The sequence below is a fragment of the Sapajus apella genome, unplaced genomic scaffold, assembly GCF_009761245.1.
Source record: "Sapajus apella isolate SASKATOON/1434 unplaced genomic scaffold, GSC_monkey_1.0 scaffold44, whole genome shotgun sequence".
Classification (NCBI taxonomy): Eukaryota; Metazoa; Chordata; class Mammalia; order Primates; family Cebidae; genus Sapajus; species Sapajus apella.
In genome coordinates, this window is record NW_022436984.1 from 4,817,349 (window position 1) to 4,833,680 (window position 16,332).

The window sequence follows — 16,332 nt, forward strand, 5'->3', positions numbered from 1 at the left end:
AATCTGAAAGAGGGTAGCACAGGCAGAAAAAAAAAAAATAGAGGGAACTAAGAACAGATGTCACTCCCCAGGTCCCCAGTTTCAGACAGCCAAATCCAAGAGCCTCCTGCGTTATCTCTGAAAAAGATAGTCTTTCCTGTTAGGCTTAAACTTAGAGCATGAGTGAAAGGCAGAAGTAGGCAGGAGAGCTCAAATCCAAGAAGGAATAGAACTGTGATGGGGCCTCTCCAATCTGGCTAGGACTTCAATAGCAGGAGGAGCCAAGTATACCCCAGGACTGGACGTGGGACAATCCAGTATAACCTCTAGTGACTGATGGCAGATTTTGTCATCAAGTCACTACCAGATATTGCACATTGAGCAGGGTGACTTTATGCTCCAGTTTGCTTGGGAAAACCCTGGTTTATTCTCATTTTTCTGGCAGAATTAATACTGCTTCATTTTCAAGAAATTTCTATTTTAAACAATAAATTAGAGGCCACTCTAATGAACAGGAGGACTTCTGGTGATGGTTATAGAAGGAAAATTGCTTTTCTTAGATGAGTAAAAATGTGGGTTTGCTATTTAAGTTGTTTTGTGTGTGTGCTGAACTTGAGATACTCTAAATGTCCATGTGGGACATTATTCTAAATAAATAATATTCAAGATGATTATTCAAAGAAGAGACAATTTGGACAAATTAAGCCAGCTTTAAGTAACTAAGAAAGTAATTAGGTTGTGCATATCAGTCAATGACAGGGGTAACCTTCCACCCAACTGAAGATGTTTTTACCCACGTTACAGCTCATGGAAGCAGCCAGGTAGCAGCAGACGGTCTCTGTGAAGAGCAAGGGATTCCTAACACCAGACTCCAATCATTCTTCCAACAACCTCTTTCTTTCAACCAAATACCTACACAGGCCATGAAAGTAACATGAATGAGTGAAATGGGATAGGGTCAGGAGAAAAAAACAGCATAACACCATGACAACCATGAAACTGATATTCAACCTTCATGTTGAGGACACAGGAGGGAGCATTGCAGTCCACACAGGACGAGCAAGGAATCAGCTCCAACTCATCATTGCCAGTGCCAGTAAAGTGTTGTCAGAGTTATCCAACTTCTCAACAGAAGCATAAGTCCAGATGATGATGTGAAACTCCTGGATCTTAACTGCTATCAACTAATTCAATAACCCCCACCACCAGCCCACCAAAATATTGGATGGGGTAAATAAACAGGTCTGCAATCCAAATCCAGCCTGCTGCTTGCGAGATTGCAACCTCTACTCGAGCCACCAATGTTTCCATAAGCACTGAAGTCTTCCTGGTTTCCATCTTCTAATGGGGGAACAGATTTACCCAGCTAGGACAAAGGGTAAAGAATGCACCAGATTATATTAGGAGGGGCCTTGGACCCTAACATAGTTCAACAACCCTCATTTTGTAATTGAGAAAAGTGGAGCCAAGAGAAATTGCATGAACTGCCTACAGCAGGATGAGTTCATTGGTAAAGTGTGGGCTACAATACATCTACCTTACCCTACATTGATGCCAAGTGACATCCCTCACTAGGTTTCACAGGACAAGTGAATCAGGGAGCTGAGACATTTCTGGAGGGGGTGGGGGGTAGCTACTGCTAAGCCCAGAAGTTTCTAGGTAATGTGTAAAACAACGAACAAAGATACTGTGAGCAAGACTCTGGGTAATTTGTGAGGAATACAAGTAAATAAAGCCTATTCCAGCTCTTCTAGAAAATGTAAGCAGGTGATTTGAACAAAGACTTGAATGTTAAAAGATCTGGTCCTTCCTCTTGGGTTTCTGTTGAGTAATGTTGAGTCCTAGATAAAGGCATTTCAGTCCGCCTGAGAAATAGCCACATTGCAACAGGAAAGTTGTTTCTGCAGCTATGGGCTGCACCTGTCTTCGGTTTCCCTCTCTAAGTGCTGTGCAAATGTTAATTAAACATAGATTATTTGAGAAGTGCTTTTAGTGTTTGAACTCAACTGGGCTGCGTCAGATGATGATATTAATATCATTCCCCTGTTGGCAGAATGCTGTTTTTTAAAATAAAAACTCTTTTCCTTTTACAGTTTTTGCCACACAGACAATTTATTTTGCACATCCTCTGGCTATTTCACCTTTTGTGTCATCATTTTCATGAGACAAGTGAAAATAATATTTCTCTTATGCTCCAAAGACCCAAATCCCTTTTTCTAGCTTGAGCCAAAGAAGGCCAGTTGTAGCCATAATGGGAAAAAGCCTGATGTACAGTCCAAGTGCAAATCCTCAGGGAGAAATAATGCATCTCTTTGGGGAAAAAAATAGCTTATACTCATAAAGTAGGAGATTTTCAATTTGTAAAGGTTTCCTATTTCTTTCAATTGCCAGGATAACTGCATTCCAGAAAGGTTGGGCTTCCTGTGTAAGGCAGAACTGCTCTCTTAGATCTGGGATGTAGATTTAAAAATGATGAGTGACAAGCATCCCTCTCCATGCCCTGGACCACTGCGCCGGGGGTTTTAAAGCAGTACAGATCAAAGGGTTAAAATCCATTACCCAGAGAGATGGAAAAGTTCCTCTCAGTGATTTCTTCCCCTATCATTGCTCTCAGGCCTGAATTCCAAATTGATTTCCTTAATAACTATTAAAGATCTTTTTAATTAAACCAGGCATCCTCTTCCTTGGCAAACTTTTCTTGATGACATCTCTGGTTAATTAAAGGTTTAAGCTGCAAAGACGTATTACATAAGAACAAGGGAAGCTGCTTTATGGCATGCCAGTGAAGGATCCTGCTGATTCCTGCTGCAGAAGCCAGGGCTATGCCAGAGAGCTGATCTCGTTTCCCTTTACAGTGTTTCCTTTCTTTTAGAGGCTCCAGAAAGTGTTAATAATAAAAATGGTTTGGTGAGTGGGGGTTAATTTTTCTGTTTCCTGAGGTTCAGTTTCTCCTTTCATGCTTGCCTGGTAAGTGTTCATCAAGTGTTTTTCATTAAAAACATCACTCATTTTGATCACGATTCACTGATGCTGACAAAACATTTTACCTTTTCATCCAAAATTCCTGAGGTAGTTGATACACTTGGTAATCAAAGAACAATGAATAAAAACCTCTTTTCACCCATCAATAACATGCAACCACCTCTATAATAGAATGTACCACGTTCTAACAAGAAGAAAAAATCATATTTTGTATATATGTTTCCATATATGATGTTGCATATATATATATATATATATATATGTTGTTGTCATTGTTGTAAATTTCCCCAACTCATTTACCTTTTTCTTTTTCCTGGTTCATTTCTTTTTACCAGGACCCCTATTTAAAATGACAGAACAGAGTATGTCACTATGGAATGGAACTTTTTTCCATGAAAAGTTAAATACCTCTTAAATTGGGAATCGAACCTGTGACCTTGACTTTGTTGTCATCATAGTTTAAAACACTGGGTCTCAAACCTAGATATACATTAGAATTATTTCTTGTTATTGCTGAGAGTCACATGCCACTGCCTCATCCTAAGCCTGCTAAAATTTTATGGATGATGTCTCTAGGCACCCAAGTTTGGAAACCACTGATCTAATCAGTACCTTCCAGTCCAATCAGTTCTCATTAGCCTCCCCGGATGTGAGAAAGATGGTGCACTGTTTCAATATTTCAGTCTAACAAACAAATCAGACCTCACCAGTATCACACAGGAAAAGTGGCTCCAATTCTGATGAAATATCAACGATGAGATTTAAAAGATTTTCTTTTATTTTCCTCTTAAACTGGAACCAGGAGCACAGACAATTCCATGCCATAATCAGTCATGTGGAGAGACCATTCACAGATTGTCACTGGTCATAGTTCTATAGCTCTACATCAGTGGTTTTCAAAGCATTAGAGAGAATCAAAATCACCGGAAGAATTTATTTTACAGGGCACTTTATTATAAAAAGTTTCAAACATACGGAAAAATAGAACAATAGTATATCTGACACCCACACATGTAGTATACCTAGATTCAAAGGATGTTAATGTTTTGCCGTATATGTACGTGCCCACACATGCATGGGTTTGTAATTGCTGAACCATTAAAAGGTAAATTACAGATGTCATAATATATAACACCTAAATAATAACGCTAAATAACCCAGAAGTACTTCAGCATGCCTTCCCCAAAATGAATAGCATCTGCCAATATAACCACGGCACCATTAACACACCTAAATGAATTTAAAATAATGTCCTATGATCATATAACACCAATTTTTAAGAAAGTTAAGAAGACCAAAACAAAATAAAACAGCAAAGCTTCCAGGGCCAGATTCCCAAAATCTTTGATTCAGTTAGGTGATGCTTTGTGAAATGCTACTGTACGCAACTAACCAATGAAGAATGCTTGTCTTTCCAATAACTGAAAGGAAGTTCATTTTTTTGTACTTGAAAATTACTTGGTTATTTGCATGGTACTTAACAGTCACAATTTAATTGAATGCTCTTGGCAATGCTGCCCTAAGAGAGATAGAGTGATGATAAAACTGGGGCCCAGGATTGGTGAGACCAGCCCAGGTTTTCTAGGTAGCTAACAGTGGTGGCTGTATTCCAACGCTGGTGTAATGGGAGGATACCAGGCTGGGAGTCTGAAACCGGAATTCTGGTTTTCTCTCCGCTCCTAACTCTGCCTATGTGATTTGGGGCATTGGGCCAAACTTCTCTGGACTTTCATGTCTTCTTCTGAAAAGTGAAGAACTAAATCAGGGGTCTCCAAGAGATTTTCTATCTGGATCTTCCTTTTATTCAATACATTTCTGCCTTCTTTACTAAAACTTTTCATTCATCTCCATTTGGCCCCATAGCAAATTTATACAGGGGCTTATTGAGTCATAAAGGAAATAACAACTATTAGAATATTGGTGAGAAAGACATGGATTTGACAAAAATCTTACCACTTGCTATGGCCAAATACAGCAGAATGCTGGGCGTCTGCCCCGATGTTTGCTGTCTTAAGCAGCCCATTAGAAAAAAGAGTGAGTTCCCACAGAAAGAGTTACAGGAGCTCAGGCCTCCTCCTCCTCACTCCCTTAAAAGAAAACTGCAAAAATCGAAGAGCACATCCTTGGCAAAGTCAACAACTCCTAAACATAAAGGATAAGTTCCATTAACTACTCCCATTTCATTTCACAGGGATCCCTGCTTCCCCAGCCTTCCCTGTATAACAAGTGCTCAGTGTTTCTCCAAACCTTTACCAGGTCCACTGGCATCTCCCAGCGCTGGTCCACCACAGACCTGGGGGCTGGTGGGTGAGGGCCAGAGCTATTTAGATTCTTCACTTGGGGAGACTTTCATTTCAGATGCATTGTGTGAATTTTTTACAATCAGAACGTAGTCACGCATTGCTTGTGTGATGAAAAATAAATAATTAAAATCCTTGACGGCTGATGGGGTTTTTTTTGGACTCTCAAAGACAAAGTAATCTCCAGGGTTCAGCAAATGACGCTGCATTTTCACTAGTGTGTGTGGTGTGTGTGTGTTTGTGCGTATGTGTGTGTGTGAGAGAGAGAGAATGAATTCAGGGCAAGGAGGTAGTATGAGATCCCATTTATAGAAACTGAATGGGAATGGCCCATTAATGCTAATACAACACCAATAATAATGTTTAAGCACTTAGATATAGACCATGTGTACATTAAGAGGCAATATGGAAAATAAGGTTAGAAAATCCTGGAAGAAACTGGGCTAGTACAAAAGGGTGTGAAAGATGTTGGGTAAAAACCAACTGCCCTACTTCATATTCTCTCTCTCAATCTCTCTCTCGCTCTCTCTCTCTCTGTCTCTCTGTCTCTCTTTCTCTCCCCTGCCCTTCTCCTGGCCTCTCATGACCTCTTTTATAATATTGTCTCTCCCTACCAGACACGGAGCCCCCTCATAATTTCACTCATGACATGCCCCTGCCATAGGTGCTCTGAGGCAATAATACAAAGCACCTGGTTCCGAAGGTAATCAATATACTAGTCTTCCGTTACTGTTGCTCAGGACTATGTGATGAAGATGAAGCCATCATCTGCAGCCTTTATGTCGTTTGAGCCTTTATACCTCCACACCTTAGTGACAACATTGGGCATATTGAAAATGCTCAACACTGTGGTTTTTCAATAATGTCTTAAAAACTGAGCATTGCCTTCCACATTGGCATCCCTGCAAAAGGAAATACGAAGTGGGCACTGGAAATAGAGCACCAACCCCACCCCTCACTGACTATGTCACTGCTGCAGCTCTGGTGGGCATGTGACTTATGTTTGGCTATCTTCATCTGAGCCACTTTCTATCTTGGGGGAATTCTCCCACTTTGATGAGAGACTGAAACAGCCTTTGCCAACAGAGTTGAAAAATACTAGCTACTTCCTTTCTAGCTTCCCTTGCAGCTAAAGCCCAGATTTACACTCTGCCAATCAAGCTTTGGCCACAAACTTCTTACCTTAGAGCTGGTGAGACAAGAGAGAAGTGAGACTAGTGACAGAGGAAAGGTCTAATTCCTGGTGCAAAGAAGTACAGTGCTGGCAGCAAGAGCAGAAGCAGACCAGCAGAGTTCCAGAATAGAAGTGGCAGTGGTGCAGATCCTGGCATTCAGTTCTCTGTGAGAGCAGCCATGGTTCCCTCATCACATCAGTTCTGCAGTCCGGTGTTAGGATCCCCTGTGGAAGCTTAGCTCTGGTTCTCTGTGAGCACCCAAAATTGGTATTTTGTTCCTGCTTTATCAGCCAGGCTAATCTTCAGTTGCTTGCAAATCAGCATTTTTTCAAGACAGAGTCTTACTCTGTCATCCAGGATGGAGTGCAGTGGGGCAATCTCAGCTCACTGAACCTCCACCTCCCAGGTTTAAGTAATTCTCCTGTCACAGCCTCCTGAATAGCTGGGATTACAGGCTCATGCCACTATATCCAGCTAGTTTTTATATTTTTAATAGATACAGGGTTTTATCATGTTGACTAGGCTAGTCTAGAACTCCTGACCTCATGATCCGCCCACCTCGGTCTGCCAAAGTGCTGGGATTACAGGCATGAGCCACCACGCCCCTCTGCAAATCAGCATTTTTCTTATTCATCAAGGCACCAAATCTCTCTGAAGCTCAGTTTCCTCATCTTTAGAATGAGGTAAATTCTTCGGGCACAGAAGGAGATAACATATGTCAAGTGTCCGGCACCAGGGTACTCAATACACATTATTTCCCTTAAACACAAGTGCAGCAGCAGTCATAACCCCAGCTACACTGCTGCATATATTCCTGGCTGACGTTTGAGTACTTGTGTGGCTCAAGGATCCGTGCACTTCTAGAGAGATCTCATTTTATTGGTTGGTTTTTAAGCTACAGTGAGATCAGAAGGCCAGAAATAGATCAGACCCCACGTTTGCATGTAGAATTGCTCAGAAACATCAAAGAATAATTTGTATAAACTGAATCCAAGAAGGGGACCAGCTCTGCCCTCAGTTCAAAATAATCACAACTCACATCTCCCCATTTCCCTGAACCCTCCAGACAAAATGGAATGACGCTGGCACAAATAAATGCTATTGTAATGCTTTCAAGAATATAATTCTTTCCATTTTTGAGATTTGCTAATACTGGAATAAGAAACAGCTGCAGAGTTATTACCTCTTGTCATCTCTTTTGCTCCCAGGCTGGGTTTTGCACTTTGTGAAGGCCCCTGTGCTGCAAGGATATTGCCATCAGGTGGTGGTGAAGAGCCACACGGACCAGGCTGGAATTCTAGGTAGCTCATAGCTAACTGCTATAGACTAGCTTTCTAAGCTTTGTGGGCTTAGAAATGGAATCTGTTAACTGCAAAAAAGGAAAACCCCTCTAACTGGCTTATGCTAAAGGTGACAATTCTTTAGATACACAGAAGAGTATCTTACAGCACCCAAGGACAGTAGGATGGTCAGATATTGAGATTCCTCTCTCCTTTTCTCTAGGACTACATGAAGCTTGTCCCTAATCCTCTCAGCCACCCACTTCACTCTTTCCCCTGGATGTCCACATGGATTACTCTCCTCTTTCACCTTCCTGCCCTCTTTATCTGAAATAGCAGCCTCTCAATCCCATCAATCTCTATTGCCTTAGCAGCTTTATTTTCCTTCATAGCACTTATTACTGCCTGAGCATATAATATGCTTATTTATTTCTTGTCTCTCCTTTGCCTCTCTAGAATGTAAATTCCATGAGGGAAGGAACTTTGTTTTATTCACTGTTGTATCATCTGTGCTCAGAAGAGGGTGTGGCTTACAGAAGGCACTCAGTAAAACTTTTGATAAGAAATGAATGAATGAATGAATTCTCTTTCTTGTTTCTGGGTTCTCATAGAAAAATAATGGCTGCCTAACCCCAAGTCTCTGTGACTTCTTCTCTCACCTTATCCAAGCATTTAATACTAATTTACTTTCTTAGTGTTAAATCTTGAAGACAGAAAGTATCTGATTGGCTTAGTGCAGCCTACGAAAGAGTTCGTTGGAAGTCCACCAGAAAGCTTATGGTTCAGGAATAGGGCTCAGAGTACATTTTGTGTTTTCACAGCCAGGACTAGGAAAAAATAATTTGCATCCTTAAGTTAAAAACCATTATGTACTTTTTTGTATAAAATAAACTTAAACCATCAATAATCTTTGGAGAACTTGGACAATCACAAATTATTTTTGTTATTACACATATATACACATATTTAAACAAAAAAATTACACAAAACACACTTCTGTGACTTTCTTCCTGAATTCCCAACTGTTTCCATCAAAGCCCTTCTAAGTGGATCTTTTCAGGATCCCTGATTAGAAGGCTAGCCTCCACATGGGGTCTGAACCCTAACTCTGCAAATGAGCCTCACCTGTGATTGATCCTTAATGCTGTGGTTTCCTTTTCTCCTAAGGCAGCATTCTAGTATTTAGCTGCTAGTCTTCTGTTTGGTTATGAGATGAACTATTTTCATCCATCACTGCTCCACACCCATTATCTGTGTTTTTTTTCCAGTTAGCTTTAAAATGGGACATACTTTGCTGTAAAACTCTGCATTTCTCTTTGACCCATTCCTCACCAAGAAGAAAATCATTCTAATCAGTTTCCTCTTCTGTTAAGTTAAGGCTGGGTGCAATCACTGTTGCATTAATTAATTAACAGACTGTTGGTCTTGTTGCCCTGGCAATGCCCGCCAAAGCAGCAGAACCTTTCCAACAGAAGAGCACATCAAGCAGTCAATTAACTGTTTTCTTCACATGCAGAAGCCAAGAGCACAGAGAACCTGCTACAGAAAGCGGCTCCCAGGGGAGGCTCAGGAAACACTTGCTGACTGGCTGACAACATGTAGGCCGGCAAAGTGGGTGCTGAGTCTGCAGCCTCGAACATCTGAAGGCATTTAGAGCTGGTGGCTGAGACACTGTCCAAGGGGAATAGCAGCCAGTGTGATTTTATAAGAGCCTCCAGTGTAGTGCCAATCCCTTAGAAATAATCTAGAAAAGCAGTGAAAGAGGGCCTACAAGCCCTTAGGTAAGGCGAGGCTGCAGCTGGGGAGGTAACCAAACCAATTCATTTCCTGGTTATTTCCGCTACCACCTCCCAAGGCCACAAAGAAGAGTCTCCACTTGGGACCTTGGTGTTGAGGGCTCCACCATATTGGATACTTGGTGTTGTGGGTTCCTCGTTGCAGGGCATTAGCCTGACTCATGCTAGGTCAGATATCCAGTCAGGAGAATCTCCCCAAGTCGAGTTGAGTAATAGAGAATGCCACCATATACATACACACAAGAACTAGCTTTCAGTTTACTTACAGATGAGCATGATATTTCTGGCTCATTTCTTCCAAGGCTGTGTTTTTGGTTCCTTTGGGAAAGTTGGGTTTTCTCAGGCACATCGCAAATTCAGGTTTAAATGGTTTGCCCCATTTCATGTTCAATCACCAATTGCTTCTCAAATTTCTTTTGAATATCGAGAACAGAGAGAGAGATACACTTAAGCTAAGCTAGCCCACTTAAAGGAGAGTTTATTGAACAAATACAGAACTCACAGTTACTTGACCCAGCCACGCAGGCCTCTTCGAAACAGAACCCAAGAAACTAGAGGTGCAGGGCCCAAGCTGCTGTTCTCCCTGATGCCAACAGTCCTGGATCTCTGCCTTTCTATGACCTGGGCTATCTTCTGTCTGCAGATCTACTTCCTTATCTCTCGTTTCTGCTCCCATAACTTCAGCTTGGACTTGCCTGGGAGCCAATTGTGGCCCCATTTCTATATATGCCTTAGACCCAGGTTCTGATAAAGAACTCTCCTAGTACCTTGCTATTCTGATTTCAGATTTTTTTTTTTTTTTTTTTTTGAGATGGAATCTTGCTCTGTCACCCAGGCTAGAGTGCAGTGGCATGATTTCAACTCATGCAACCCCCGCCTCCTGGGTTTAAGTGATTCTCCATGAGTAGTTGGGATTACAGGCATGCATCACCACACTCGGCTAATTTTTGTATTTTTAGTAGAGACAGGGTTTCGCCATGTTTGTCAGGCTGCTCTCGAACTCCTGACCTGGTGATCTGCCTGCCTTGGCCTCTAAAAGTGCTGGGATTGCAGACGTGAGCCACTCTGCCAGTCCCCAATTTCAGATTTTAAAAGAAGAATCTGATTGGCTCACTTCTGCTCAGGAAACTGCTCTAGCCCATGCAATCATATGAGAAGTAAGGGACAACAGCACATTGCAGTTATGACTGCCTTGGACAACCTCCTTCATTGCGGCTGCCAGCAATTGCCTGAAAGGGAAGCTTGGTTGTGGGCTCAGGAACCCTAGCTTATGTCAATGGCAGCTTCTAGGATTAGAATCTCTCGACCCTTTTTATTTCCTGTAGTCTCTGGGTACTGCTGCCCTTCATTCAATCCTTCTTCTTCCATGTTTTCTTTTTACCTTTTGAACATCCTTTTCCAGAATGTGTTCTTTATTTTCCCATCACCTCCCCACGCCAAGCCAGATCTACTCTTACATTAGATTGTTAGGTTTCAGAGTTTGATGAAGGGTATGTAGTCTCAATCCAGAAACTCTACATCATTTGGGTTTTCTCAGGTACAGCCCTCCACATTCCACTTACCTAATCATAGCAGTCACCTTCTCGCTCTCTGAAAACCTGTCTCATCGACATAGTAGCCTAGAGCCATCTGTTTACTGAAGTCTATTCCATAAGTCATTTATCAGCAATATTTACGTTCTTAGAATATTTTGAGGACCTAAATTTAATGAAGATAGTTGTATTGCAGTTAGTCAGTATAGTTTCTGAGTCCAAGTTAAGCCATGAACTAATGTTCACAAAGTTTTCAATTCTAACTAATTAACTAGAGACCAGCTGCCTAATTCTAATTCCCCAGACATAATGAAATCAGATGCTTTCTGAGTGGGTTCAAAACGAGAGCCCCAACTCAGAGTGAAAACTGCACATTCATTATTACTCCTTTATTCATTCACCAAATGTATACTAAGCACTTGGTATGTGTTAAGTCTTACCAGCTAAGGTGAAGAAGACAGAGTGAACAAAACAGACAAAGGCTTGCTCTTGTGTAGATAAACATGAATAAGGTATCTGTAATACTGATCTCAGTCCAGGGACTCTATACCTCTCACCCCACCCAACCCTTCACACTCCACTTACCCAGTCATTGCACTCACTTTCTTGCTCACTAGAAAATATTTGTCTCCAAACCTCACAGTGACATAGTACTTTATACCCATCTGCCTACTAAGCTCAAGTGTAGACTTTCCTGAGAAAGTGAGATTTGTACTCAGTGCTGAAAACAAAGTTAGCTAGTCCAGCAGTGGCAATGAGAAGAGAATTCCAGGCATATGCAAAGGCCCAGTGGCCAGAGGAGGCATGTTGCATTCAAAGAATTGCAGGAAGACCTGAGTGAGAGGCCAACACAAGAGGAGGCTGGAGAAGGAGAGGAGGCAGTCAGACCCAACAGAGCTCTTGAGGTCATGTTAGGAGCTCTAGGCTTTACCCTAATAGCACAGAGATGCAGTGCCATTGAAGGATTTTAAGTGGGAGTGCAGGCGAGTAAGGAGTACAGAGGCATGATGTCACATTCATGTGTTCAAAAGTCCCCTTTGGCCATGAAAAAGAGAGCAATTTTCTAGAAGGAGCTAGAATGGTATAGACAGGCCAACAGGAGGCTAGCTTTTAGGCTAATAAAAGCAAGATAATGGAGGAGAGTCTGGAACAATTGTGGCTGAGATGGGAAAAGGGGATGGATTTCCGGGATATTAGAGGTAAAACCATCAAAACTTCTAAATTGCTGAGAGAGCTAAGGCACATACATAAGAGATGATATAATTAACCTGCTTTAAATGACATAGACAAACTGATTGGAGCAAAGGGCAGTGTTAGCTTTAACTGGGGAAGGCTTCAGAGAGAATATGGCATTTGAACTGGGACTTATTGAAAGATAGTTAGATTTGGACATGCTGGAATGCAAGGAGGTAATGGGAGTTTCAGATCTTCCTAAGGAATATGTTTGAAGGTTCAGATGATAGGCTATTGCAGTGATATACTTTGTACATAGCCTTCTAATTGCCATGAGGAGTAAAACTTGAAAAAATAAGTCAGGTAATACTGAAAGCGTACAGAGGTACTCATTTGATATCTGCCGGTGTGTGTTGGTTACCTCCTTTGTCACAGGCATTGTGAGTACACACAGGATGACACCACACAGATCATGCCCTAAAAATCCTTATGGTACAAGTTCATTGCTTTTGTAGCTCGTGAAATAGTCTCTAAGCAGAATTTGAAAACCACCAGCATCAATGACAACTGGGAAGCTTGCTCAAAGTACAGATTCCCAGACTTCTCCCAAGACCAGCTGAATCTGGCCCTGTAGACCAAAAGCCCAGAATCTTCCTCTAAAGAAAACTCACAGAGGGTACACATGCCACCTCAAGCTTGAAAATGAGAGTGAGAGACAAAGGAACATGTATTTTAAGAACAAATATGTTCAATATATGACATCTACATATTATTTTAATTCTCCCAATGACACTACCATGTTTGTATTATTATTATTATTTTGAGACAGGGTCTCAGTCTGCTGCCCAGGCTGAAGCTCAACAATGCAATCATGGCTCACTGCAGCCTCCATCTTCCGGCTTGAGCCATCCTCCTGCCTCAGCCTCTCAAGTAGCCGAGACTACAGCCACATGACACCATGCCTGGCTAAGTTTTTTTTATTTTTAGTAGAGAGAAGGTCTTGCTATGTTATCCAGGATGATCTCAAATTCCTAAACTCAAATGATCCTCCCACTTTGGCCTCCCAAAGTGCTGGGATGAAAGGTATGAGGCACCGTGTCCTGCCTAATGTTTATATTATTATTTCCATTTGACAAAGAAACCTCCATGCAGAGAAGTTAAGGGATTTACCTAATGATACAGCTCCAATACTAAAGTAGAGATTTTGAAGGTGAGATCTCCTCTCTCAAAAAAGAAATTTTTTAAGAAATATGGTCTAACCCTTAAAAACTGAGAGCAGTTCACCAAGAGAACAACATTGGTCCATGTGATGAAAGTGTCCCCATGGAGATCTACTTGTATTTCCCCAATACAAATAATTAGGTGTAGTTTCTATGATTGTCTCTAGAACAAGGGAAAAGGAAAGGAGAGGTGGAGCAGAAAGAAGAGGAACTGACTTCCAGATTGGGAAACTGAGCCAGGTGGAACTGAAAGTCACCGGAAGAGTCGCATGGGAAATTTACATTGCTCACGTGGCAAAGTCATTGATTTGCAGGGAAACTGCCCCTCTAGCATAGAGACTCAGCTGTAATTGAATCACAGACCCCACAAAGCTACTTCTAACAGGGAAGAACAGCAAGCAAAAATATCAACACCCTTTCTTCCTCCTCCACTGCCATTTAAATATAAACTTCTAGGTCAGGTGCTCCCTGGTTTTTCCTGGACTGCAGACCATATCCAGCAAAGCAGATACCAAGTCTGCAATTAAGCCATTGGGAGTTATGTGGAAAGAATTGCCAGGCAGAATAAACAGGCCCCAGGACTGGAACAGATGAAAGCAGAGGTTTAATTCTGTTTTGCTGGGGAAGATTGGCAAGCATGTCTCAACTGAAGCAGATCATTGCAGTGGAGGTAAAATATTTCGTAGGATATTTTCAGAGGGAAATGCATGCAGGGGAAACTGTTCCAATTAAAAAAAAAAAACTTTGCATTAACAAACTAGGTAGCAGCATGTGGGTAATTGATGCATATGCATGAGAGCATAATTAAGAACTATAAGACCTGGAAGATTTTCAAGCTCTATTGCAATTATAAACCATGAAAAAATACACTTCCTTGGGGTTTAGGGCTATTATTCAACCATCTCTTCTCATTATGGTAGCTGGAACTTACATAGCACTGTGCAGAAATGGAATAAACAAAAGATAAGCTGTCATAAACTAATAATGATTCCTGGCCTTGTGCCTTGATCTCTATATGTATCAGCTTCCTATTGCTGCTATAACAAATTATTCCATATTTAGAGGCTTAAAATAATATGATATTTTCCTCTTATGGTTTTAGAGGTCAGAAGTCTCAAATGAGTCTTACAGGGCAAAATCAAAATGTCAGCAAAAGTGGTTCCTTCTGAAGACTCCAAGGAAGAACTCATTTTTTGCCTCCTCCAACTGGCATTCCTTGACTCTTGGCTCCTCCCTCTATCTTCAAGGCCAACAATAAAACATCTTCAAGTTTAGAGAGAGTTTCTGTCATCACCTCTCTTTCTGCCCCTCTGACCTGCCTCCCTCTTACAAGGACTCCTATGATGACATCAGACTTACCTGAGTAATCCAGGAGAACCTTCCCATCTCAACATCCTTAACTTAATCACAGCTGCAAAGACTCCTTTGCTATAAGATGACATTGCCACAAGATCCAGAGATTAGAACATGAACATCTTTGGGGATCATTGTTCAGCCTGCGACACTACAGAAATCCTATGAAGTAGATGCATAAATCCAATTTTTCAGATAAAGAAACTAAACTTGCGTCAAGAACCCTTGGGGCCTGTGCTGGGTAATTTTATGCATGTGCCCCTTTGATATTTACCACATGCTCTCTCTGCTGCAGACACTGCACTACACAGAGAAGAGGAGAGTCTACCTTAAGGAGCTTCTATACTAGTGAAAAAAGCAAACAGTTATTTAAAAATTCACTTTTTAAATAACTGTTCATAGATATAGGCATACTTGTATAAATATAGGCATACTTGTATAACTATAAATAGATATAGGCATAGTTGTGTTGTAAAGGAAACAAATGGGGTGTTAGGAAAGAAAAATAACAGAGCAGTCATCATGTAAATTTAAGGGTAGGGAGATCCGGGAAAGCCTCTTTAAAAAAGTGGTGTTTATGCCAAGACCTGGAGAAGCATAGGAGTAGACTGTCAAAAAGAGACGGAACAGCATTTCATTCTGAGGGAACAGCAAGTGCAGATACCCTTGAGTGGGGAGGAATGACTTCAAGAACAGCAGCATGACTGGAGTATGGTGAATAAATGTCATCTCCTCCTGGAAGCCTTCCTGGCCCTGGGTTGTGAGCTTTCCTTGGATTTGCATGACCCTTAACACTCATCCCTTATCAGATCACTGCACTAATTCTAACTCCCTGGATATTGGGACTCCTTGACTAGACTGTAAACCACAGAGAGCCAGGACAGGGTCTATTTATCCCTGAATGCCCAGTTTTGCACAGTTCCTGGCATAGAGTAGGTGCCCAATAAATACTCATTGGCTAAATGTGTGAATGAGCAATATACAAATCCCTCCTTCCATAAAACTCCCTGTGCTCAAGTGTGATCAGGACACAAAGTGATTGACATTTACAATTCTGCTGTGCAGAAAAGCATTACTCCTTTTTTTCCTCTATAACTGATCTAATCTCCCTCCAAGCCTCCCCTCCTCTTCTCAATCCTGCCCTTCAACTGTTAGATAGCATGGAGGAAAAGACGATATTTAGTGAATCCAATTCAAATTTTAGTTTATCTATTAGCAGCCTGTTTGTGTAACTTCACACTCTTTGGTTTACTCAGTCTTTCAGATTTCTGACCCCCTCTCACCCAGGTAGAAGCCAGGAAAATGAAGAAGGTTCTTCAGCTTGTGATGCAGCATCCCCCAAAGCCCCTGCTCAATAAAAACTCTGAATTCTTCCGTCTTTGAATAAAAGCTGTTTGGAGACAATAACTGTGTCCTATCGGGTACTATTGACAGCAAAGAAAGTATGGAATGAATTTCTCATGTTTATTTCCTATGTTATCAATATTATTCTGAATTATGAGTAACAGACCACATCCCAAGAGAGTCAGCATCCTGGGACTA